Consider the following 9,138-nt stretch of genomic DNA (forward strand, 5'->3'; position numbering starts at 1 on the left):
GTCTCAGTGGGACCCTTTGGTCCCACAACTCAAATGGACCCTCCGGTCCCACAACTCAACAACTCAATATAATACACATAATACATATTGCAAAGACAATAGCAGGATATCTCAATACACAGTATATGCACATAAGACCCTTTGGTCACACGTAGGCTACCTCTCAAGGTAAGTATAGTGAGAAGACTCACCTCGTAAGAACTTGGATAATCTTAAACTCGAATCACCAGTCTAGCCTCCGCCTAACACAACAATAATAATCCCTAATTAATAAGGCTCTCACTGAAGCTAAACTAACCCTTCTACAAACTCACAGAAGGGAAAATGACCATTTTACCCCTCTATGACCTTATAGCCACCAATTGACCAAACCCTAAAAGTCAACTGAAAGTCAACGGCATACTCGGCTGTCATGCAGACATCGGGGATGCTCAACCCCTACGCTGTGCGCACTGGGATTACGCCCATCGTACGTCCCAGTTTCACTCTCCTCACATATTTGGTCTTAATCAGTTAAGACCTTGGCTCATATCACAGATCTGGACTCCCTAATATCTCTTAATCCATAAAGTCGGTGACTTTAAGCCTTTGCATGGTTGATTAGGTCACAAACACTCAAAATACTCATCCTCCTTCCTCATAAAGCTCATATCTCATGCATGTATTACTTCTAACATCCAAGATTGGATTTTTATGACTTTACTCCACAAAATACACTAAAAGGGGGTAGATCAAGGTATCTGGAGGTCATTATCTCATAAAGTCTCCATCTTTTGGGACAAAACCCTAAAATACTCCATATAAATGCACAATTCAAAAGAGTAACAAAGCTTGAAGCTTTATACCTTTATGTGAAGCTTTCCTCGCAGCTAAGCTCAGATCCAAAAGCATGGACTCTCACTCCCTCTTCTCCAAGGCTTCTTCTCCACTTCAAGAACACAAGATTATACCCACAAGCTCTCAAATGCACCCACAAGCTATAAGAACGATGATTTAGGGTTAGGAGGGTTTGGTGTGTGGGAATGGTGGCCCTGAATGAGGCCATCACATCCGTTATATAGGGGACTCACCAACAATTACGGGTTTTCATTCTGGGCCTAGTACGCCCAGCGTACCCTCTGGTACGCCCAGCGTACTAGGTGGTCTCCGCGTCAAATATACGCACATGAGTACGCTGAGCGTACACTCTAGTACGCCCCACGTACTCATTTACCACCTTTTCTCTAAAAAGGGCCAAAATAGACAAGTGCTCAAAGATCAAGGGTTACGAAATATACCTGGACTCGGAATGTTACAATTCTCCCCCACTGGGATCATACTTCGCCCCCGAAGTCATGCTCCGAAAATAACTCGGGATATTGCTCTCGCATCTCTGACTCTAGCTCCCAAGTCGACTCGGACCCCTTCCGATGCTGCCACTGGACCTGAACCAGGGTTACCCCCTTGTTCCTCAGAACCTTCACCTTTTGTTATGAATCTGACTCAACTTTGCAGGTAGCTCCAACCGATAAGCTACCTTTCCCACTCTGGCAGTCACCCTGAAAGGACCAATGTATCGGGGCCCCAGCTTGCCCGTTTCCTGAACCGGATCACCCCTTCCATTGGGATACCTTCAGGAGGACAAAATCTCTAACCAGGAACTCTATCTCGGATCGTCTCCGGTCGGCATAACTCTTCTAACGACTCTGGGCCGTTATCAATCGTTGTCTGACTTGCTGAACCTGCTCGGTCATCTTGAGCACTATCTCAGTGCTCCCCATCGCTCTTTTCCCCACCTCTCCCCAACAGATGGGAGTCCGACATCTCCTCTCCGTACAGAAGCTCGAAGGGAGGCATGCCAATGCTGGAATGATGGTTGTTGTTGTACGAAAACTCAGCCAAGGGAAAATAAGTGTCCCAACTTCCACCAAAGTCCATAAACCATGCACGCAGCATGTCCTCGAGCGTCTGAATCGTCCGCTCACTCTGCCTGTCTGTCTGTGGGTGGTAAGCTGTACTGAAGTGCAATCGGGTACCCAGCTCCTTGTTGGGTTTTGAGCATTCTAACACTCCTAAGGTGTCACACCCCCAAACCAGAGGGCGGAAACGTCCAGGGGTGGAGGACTTCAATTGTAGTATCACAACACATGCATCATAGTAATCAAAGTACAAACAACCATTGTATTTAAAAGGTATAAGTATTTACATGTGGTCAATCATTGTATATTGAACCAAAATATAGTTATACAAAAGAAGATATGACTCAACATAGCTCCATCTTCTCAAAAGCCCGGGGAGTACCTGTGTATTATTTCCCTGAGAATACAAGTAATTTGAAAAGAGAGTATCAACATAAAGTTGAGTGAGTGCATAAGTTTTTATGTTTAAAGGATGTCTCTGTATCTTGTATATGTAACTTGTTCCAGAAAATCCTATATTTTCTGTTGTATATGAAAAGTAGTTTTATTCCCATAAAACCGTTCCCTGTGTATTAATGTTTTGTATTTGTATTACTTATGAAAACTTGTAACTGAGAGTGTGCCTGGCTCCACCAGTTGTTGTTGAAAACTGTATTGAACCTTTGTATTTTGTATTCTGTAAACTGGTATTTTGAAGGTGTACTTTCGTTTAGTTATTTATACACTAACGTATTGTTAATATCTTTTTAATGAGTTATTATAACCATACTATGACTAATGGCCTGAAACAAACGCTTTGTGGGCGTTTAAACTGGTGATAACAATTGCCACTCATCTGACTGTAGCTAGCAGCCTGAGTGCGGGGTTGTCAATCCCGATATAGAGATTTTGATCCCCGACTGGAGATTCTGGTTATAATGTCAGGACTTCTCCTATGTTGTCTAAAGTGAATTAAACAAACTGAATAGAGTGTCTCATAAAAAGCATATAAATGTTACACGTATATTAGTTTTGAAAACCCAATCATTCTGAAATAATGATTGACAGTATGTTCTTGAATTAGTATTCCAAACATGTATTTGATAAGTGTAAACCTTGATATGTTCTGTATCAAAACCCTAGTTTCTTGTAAGACTGTGTATTCTAGTATACCTGTATCATGAATTATTGTTCTATGTATAAATTATACCTATTATAATTTATATGTACTTTCTGAATGTGTATTTAACCATGTTTGCATGTAATCCCTTGCTCAGCATGTTACAAAGGTAGTTAAACTTATGAAATAACTATTATATTTATATACATATACAATTTTATATATAAGTAAAATTTAAACGACACTCGGACAAATAACCGGTACTTTAAGCCCACATCCAAACAAGGAAAAGGACCCAGAATGAGTTATCAGTCCTAAGTCTTTTAAATCTCATTTATATACATATATATATATATATATATATATATATATTAATATATATATATATATATATATATATATATACAAATATAAGTTTTGGGGAAAAATATAAGTTTATAAAAGAGTTTAATGTTTTGAGTATTTTTAATGATTTAATGTTGTTTTATCATGATTTGAAATCATGATTTTATAACACAAAGTTCTTGTGTTATGCTTGTATTCTCCCCTTTAAAACAGTAGAAATTATGAAAATACGGGGGTATGTACTCACTTGATAGATGGTGAATCGGACAGAGTTTCGTTTCACGAAAATGAGTTTATTTGTCGAGAAACCGGCTAAAATCGGGCAGAGTTTCGACAGGAGAGAGGTGAACTTCTGGGGAATCTCGGGACTTCGAGGCTTGCTAGGGGTTCGAGACTTGATACCGGGGCTTTAGGGGTTGTATGAGAGCTTATGGAAATGAAAAGGGTGAATGTGTGTGAAATTTGGTGTGAAAAAGGTGAATTCCTCGGAAGCCCTCGCATGGCTTTTATAGGCCGAGGCCTCGGTCCGAAGGTGAGTCAGCTTAGGCGCGTGTCATCAGCAGCGAGGTCCACGGGGCGAAGCTTCGGACAGCAGGCTCGCAGTGGCTGGCTCGGATTGGACCAAACTTCGGTCCAGTAAGAGAAGGGCACGTGCGAAGGGGTCCATCCGAGGGGCGTGCGAGGTGATGTCCGGTGTGTCTCATGCGAGGCTGTCCGAGTGGGATTGGACCGCGGAGTTGGTAGAATCAGGAGGTGCCATGCAAGGCTTCAGTCCAATCAGCAGCCGCCACGTGCGAGGGTGACGTGGCATGCGAAATTGCCCGGTTTTTTCCTATTTTTCTTTATTTTTGTGCCAAAATTTGCGAAAATCATAACTTTCGCATACGAGCTCCGTTTTTGGCGTTCTTTATATGCACGCGTAGGTAAAATCATACTTTACGACTTTCGTTTAGACTTCGTCAGCTAGTTTTGAACTTATTTCTTTATATTATCATTTTAAACAGACCGGGACAGGAATCCGTTAAAAATTCATAACTTGTGGCGATTTTGAATGGTCCACATACATCAGTATGTATAAGGTCCAACAAACCCTCACCCCTTGCACAAGTACCAGTGAAGGGTGATTTTGTCATTTTTACAAGTAGACAAGATTCACAACTATCATCCGACTTAAGGTCGAACGACTCCAAGACTCCATCCTTTTAGAGCTGGCCTATGCGTTTCTTGCTTACAAGTCCAAGACGACAATGCCACGATAATGCTTTATCCATGCTAGTAGAAGAATCAATACACAACACATTATTTCCTAAATTATCTACAACCGACACAGCTTCATACACACCATCACAAGGTAATGCTTTAAAATAAAGAACATTATTAAAGAAAGCATTTATTCCACCACATTCATTATCAAAAGAAAAGGTAAACCCTTGTTTGTACAAAGCATGAAAGGAAATAATATTTCTCGCCATTTCTGACGAGTACACACATTTATTCAAATCTAACTTTAACCCACTATTTAGAAACAAAGTATAAACTCCATTCTTGGAAACAGGTGAAGCCTTCATATTCCCCATGATCAGGTTTATCTTCCCGTGCTCCACATCCTCACTTCTTCTTAGGCCCTGCAAATCAGAACATATGTGAATACCACATCCTGTATCAAGCACCCAAGAGTTAGAATGTGGTGAGTTATTAGACAATATAGTGTAAATACCTGCATGGGATGGTTTCACTTTCCCATCCTTGACATCCTGCAAGTACTTAGTACAGTTTTGCTTCCAGTGCCCCTTATTCTGATAGTAGAAGCAATCAACATCCTTAGGGATGGCATAAGGAGTGATAGAACCACTTTTGGTTCCAGATGAGGAGCCTTCAAGAGACTTTCCCTTGGTACCCTTCGAAGGGGTCTTCCTCTTCTTCCCTTTGCCTTTCCCGATAGCCAAAACAGGGGTAGTTGTAGGAGTAGGAGTAGTAGAGGTAACAACCGACTTACCTTTAAGACCACTTTTTGCGGTCTTCAAGAGTCCCCTGAAGTTTGCTAAGAGTAACTTCCTCCTTGTTCATGTGGTATGTCATACGAAATTGGTCATAACAAGGAGGTAAGGAGTGCAAAATGATGTCAATTGCCAACTCCTCAGGGAAGTTCACATTCAGTTTCAGCAAACGGTCCACATACCTTTGCATCTTTTGCATGTGGCCCGTGATGGATTCACCATCCTTCATTCGGGTTGTTATCATGGAGGAGATTATTTCATACCTGTGACATCCCCAAATTCACGGCCAGAAAAGACCGGCTTAATTTATGCTTTTGAAATAATTTCAGAGTAATCATTTGATTAAAAGTGTTGCGGAATTTGTTCCCAGAAAAACATAATAAATATGTTATCAAATCTTTTCCGAAGAAATGTATTTTATTCACTTAAACCATTGGGATGTCATTGTCAACACAAAAACATAAGCATAAACAAAACTTACATTCATTTACACTAGTGATCTACTTCTCTTTTAATCTCTCAGTGTAAAGCAACTTTGTATCGATACCTGTGATATAATTAAACTGAGTGGGTCAGGCTTGGGAGCCTGGTGAGCATATAGTGTTTTCAACCCACTATAATTAATAAACTTATTAAGTTCTCAATCAACAATAAATTTATTAATTCCATCAACCAAAATAACCCTAATTACCCATTCCCATTATCCTCACTTTACGTCCCTAAAACAACTATCATAAGGGACGTAGCCTAAGGATTATCACTAGGGGTGACAACATTGCTTTGGGGGTTCCTCAGCAAGTTATGTCAAATAAAACAAAATCGGGGTGATAACATTGCTTTCCTTCAGCAAGTTATGTCAAAGAAGACATCCTAACATAAAACAACCAACAAGGTGACAACATTGCTTTCCTTTAGCAATTTATGTCAAATAGGCACGAAGTCACATCGTCGGCATGTGCTAGTCCATAGCTCTTATTCATCGACGGTATTTCCCACGGGAGTTCCCCCCCCCCCCCCCCCGCAATACATGTCAATGGGTTTTCCATACAGCTGATGAACATACTTAAGGGGTTTCCCCAGCCTTATATGCCCTAAAGGCACTCATGAGGGGAATAGAGTACAACGAATGAACACTTAAGTCCATTAACACCTGCAGGTTACGAGCCTGCTAGTGTTCCACAGACCGTCAAAACAGTCCATGGTTGTCATCCATACTCTGCTGAATGACGGGGGTCTTAGAGTACAACGAATGAACACTCAAGTCCATTAACACCTACAGGTTGCGAGCCTGCTAGTGTTCCGCAGACCGTCTAGAACAGTCCATAGTTGTCATCCCTACTCTGCTGAATGACGGGGGTCAACGTTGGGTAAGGGCTTTTCTCATATTGCACCACTCACGCCAACATTTGGGTAAAAGCTTTTCCCATATTTCACCACTCACTCTCAACTCATGATCTATATCACTAATCATCTCATCTATCCAACTCACCTTTCATCACACACCCACTATTTAACTCATGATCTATATCACTAACTCATGAAGCTAGTCCGATCACTTCATAAAAGAGCGAAGACTCCAAAGCTCTTCCAAATAAAAGTATATGGAAAATACTGATAAAGTACTCCCGTACGCTCTCGTACCCCGACACGTAATAGTGTCAAAAGGAAGAACTAATGGATGCACACATAGTTCAAAAACACCTAATGAACATATAGTTCAAGAACACTTTATGAACATATAGTTCAAACATACGTACCGATTACAAGTCTACTAACGTTCCACTGGACTATCTAAAATAGTTTGTGGCCGTTGTCTATACTCTGCTAGATGACTAGATCATCTTAAACATTGATACCTCTCATTACTTTTATTTCATCACACATCATCTAATTCATCTACCCATGTTTTACCCAACATATTTGTACATAAATATATATATATATATATATATATATATATATATATATATATATACAGTTTAAAACTTATATAAAACATCTATTCAACAGTCACCTTAATTAAACAATCAATATAATTACACATAGCACGTATTTTAAAGAAAAATACTTCATATATATATATATATATATATATATATATGTGTGTAAGGTGAAAGTAACTACACACTCACCTGATTTAATGAAAATCGGGCAGCAATTCGTTTCCTAAAACGATCGTTTCTAATGAAACCGGAAGTTTTATTGAGAAACCGAGCTCTACAAGGGTCGGGCTTCGAAACCGAAAAAATAAATTTCCCGGGCTTCTCAGGCACTCTGGGACGTGTTTCAGGCGTTGGAAATGATCTCGGGGCATCAGGGGATGTGAAAATAGCCAAAATATGAGTTTAGGGGTGAAAAAGGGCAAAATCCCAAAGTTACCCGGGAAGTCTCGCAACCCTCTATTTATAGGGGGGAAGCTTCTGATCGGACGGCTGAGAAGCCTCCAGGTGGCGAAGATTCGAAGCTCGCAGGACATAGGCTCGCACGTAGCTGCGCATGCGAAGGCTTTGCTGGCAGTTCCTGATTGGACCGAAGTCCGGATCCGAGGAGGGAAGCTCGTGGCTTCTGCGAGGGTTCGGACACAAGGAATAGGGAGCACGCGTCGGATGACTCAGCAACATTCCGGACACGCGTCGACTTCCTAGTGGACCCCTTCGGATGACTCAGCAGCTCGGATGACTCATCCAAATTTCGGACACGTGGCATGCTCTGAGCGAAGGTGACGTGGCAAAAACGTGACTATGCGAATTTTCTCGATTTTTGTGCAAAACTTCTAAAATCCATAACTTTCGCATACGAGCTCCGTTTTTGACGTTCTTTATATGCACGCGTAGGTAAAATTACGCTCTAGAACTTCCGTTTAGACTTTTTCGGCTTATTTTATTTAATTTTTAAATTATTATTTTTAACAGACCGGGACAGGAAATCTGTTAAAAATTCATAACTTCTTCATCCGACGTCCGTTTTCGTCAGACTTTTTACCATTGTGCGACTAATGACGAGACCTTCGATTCTTGTTTAGGTCGTGTCGGATAAAAATCACTCGATCTAAAATTCGAGTTTTTAGCTGTCTACTGCTAAGCTGAAACTTCGAAAAATCATAACTTCCTCATACGAAGTCAGATTTGGGCGTTCTTTTTATACCTACTCTCGGTTTAACGAACACTACGAGTTTCATTTAGATCACTAAGGCAAAAAAGTAGTTTATCAAAAAACTCACTTTTTACGACATTCGGCCCCGTGCCGGTTTTGTCGCGAAAGTTCGACAGGTCATAACTTCTTCGTTATAACTCGGATTTCGGTATTCTTTATATATCCGTAATCCTTGTCTCGCCCGCTACAAGTTTCTTAATAGATATCAGCTTTATCTAATATTTAATTTTGACACTTATTTTTATTCTTAATTAATTAAACCCTAATAATTAAGCATAAAACACATAATTCACATAATATTCACATAATTCCTTTTCATTTCTTCTAAATGAGTTACAAAGGTTAACCTAGACCATTATGTCAATAGTAATGCCTAGCCTAGAAACACGGGCGTTACAACTCTCTCCCCCTTAGAATGATTTCGTCCCCGGAATCACACATCAGCAAACAAATACGGGTAGCGAATCCTCATGTCACTCTCCGTTTTCCCAGGTGAGATTTGGCCCATTCGTATGTTTCCAACGCACAAGTACTAAATCGACCATTTTTACATCACAACTTCTTAGTCTTACGGTCAACGATTGCCTCAGGTTCTTCAATCAACCTCTTGTTTTCATCCAACCTTAATTTAGAAATGGGAATTATG

This window comes from Lactuca virosa, chromosome 4 (assembly GCF_052849685.1).
Source record: "Lactuca virosa cultivar CGN04683 chromosome 4, Lactuca_virosa_CGN04683_v6, whole genome shotgun sequence".
Taxonomy (NCBI): domain Eukaryota; kingdom Viridiplantae; phylum Streptophyta; class Magnoliopsida; order Asterales; family Asteraceae; genus Lactuca; species Lactuca virosa.